Here is a 1899-nt window from a genome sequence, read left to right on the forward strand (position 1 = left end):
CCTCCGCCCTACTCTGTGGGACTCAGCGGCCTCCTGCGCGTTGACCCTGACCCGGCGCCGTTTCGAGCCCACCTGGCGGCCCCTCTGTCAAAAGCTCCGACCTAGGCCGCAGAAGGGACCTGTCGGCGGTGGGAAACGCCCGGCGTCTCGGCTGTCACCAAATCTGTGCCGCTCCCGCGGGGGGCGTCGTGCGTGTCAGACAGGCCAGGAAGCGGAAGTCGCCCGGCAGCGAGAGTTTAACCTCTGTGGGTGCGGGGGTTGAGGGGATTCCACGCCGGGGCCCGTGGATCTGTGCAGGGAGTCATGGGGTGTGTGTGACATCAGTGGCGGGCACCTTGGCTCGTTTTCAAACTCCAGTCATTAGCCTTTCTGGTTTCCTTGCAGAAGCATCAAGGCTCCAGTTTTCTTCCAAAGATCCAAGTTTGGATTTGTTTGATTTTCATTAGTGTTCGGTTTCAAGTGCTAATTTGTAGTCGTCCCCCCCTCCCCCCGAATTATTTAGAAGCACAATGTCGAACTTGCGGAAGTCCTCCGAGAATCAAAGGGCAAGGGAATGGGTGCTTTATTCTGCTGTTGCGCCTGGGAGAACACGCAGACGCGGAGTTGCATCTCAGGGGAAGGAAACAAAGGCGGCCGAGCGCCAGCTGCACGTTCGGGGGGGCTTTGGTCAGCAGGGTTGGAAAAGCTGCCCAAAGGAGCTGTTGGTGATTTGACCCAGATCAGTCCATTGTGTTCTGTTATCGGAATCGATGACTCAAAGAAGGAATTTACAGGGAATATAGGAAATGTTGCAGTTCCCAGCACCTTTTTCCATTTCCCCAAACGAACAAAGGTTAATCCTTGAGTCAGTGATTTCTAACCTGATTGCATTGTGGTCCAAGAACATTGAGTTTGAAATTTGATGAAACTTGTCTTAAGGCTCAAGTACAAAGCTAGTTTTCAAAAATGGTTTCATGTCTTGATTGAAAACACTGTTATCTTCCAGTTGTTGGGTTTGGCATCCTCTATGCTTTTATAGGTTCAAATATGTTCGTTGGGCCATTTAAAATGTGTATAACGTAGCCACTGGGTTGGTGGCTCACACCTGTAATCCCAGGGCTTTGGGAGGCCAAGGTGGGAGGATCGCTCAGTTGAGGCCAGGAGTTTTCAGACCACCTTGGGCAGCATAATGAAACCCTGTCCCTACAAAAAGAAAAATTTTTTTTGAGTTAGAGTCTCTCTCTGTTGCTCAGGCTGGAGTGCGGTGGCATGCTTACTGTTACCACAGCCTCTACCTGCTGGGCTCAGGCGATCCTTCTGCCTCAGCCTTCCAAGTAGCTGAAACTATATAAGTGTGTGCCACATGCCCGGCTAATTTTTTTTGATTTATTGCAGAGATGAGGTCTTGTCAAGCTCCCCAGGCTGGTCTCAAACCCCTGCGCTTGGGCAATCCTCTCTCCTCCACCTCCCAAAGTGCTGGGATTACAGGCGTGAGCCACCATGCCCGGTGTATGGGTATTTTGTTGTTAATATTGAATAGATATAGCTGAATTATTTCTTCAAATAGATTGTAACATTTCCTACTCCCACTAGTAAAATCGTTAAATTCATTAAGGCAAATACCCTCCAACACTGGATGTTGATGCTTTCTTTAATTTTTGACATTCTGAGGACCAGTAGTATTTAATTGCTTTAATTTGCATTTTTCTGACTACCTGTGCAGTTGAGGATTTTTTTTTTTGTATGTTGCCATTTAGATTTCCTCTTTTGCAAATTTTCATATCCTTTGTCCAGTTTTCTTTGGGGTGATTTGCCTTTTTCTTATTAATTTGTAGAAGCTCTTTGTACATCGCAAAATTTTCTTCTTTTTTTTTTGAGTTAGAGTCTCACTCTGTTGCCCAGACTGGAGTGCAGTGGCCA

Source organism: Carlito syrichta, unplaced genomic scaffold (assembly GCF_000164805.1).
Source record: "Carlito syrichta isolate Samal-C Ts95f unplaced genomic scaffold, Tarsius_syrichta-2.0.1 Scaffold293982, whole genome shotgun sequence".
In the NCBI taxonomy this organism is placed as follows: domain Eukaryota; kingdom Metazoa; phylum Chordata; class Mammalia; order Primates; family Tarsiidae; genus Carlito; species Carlito syrichta.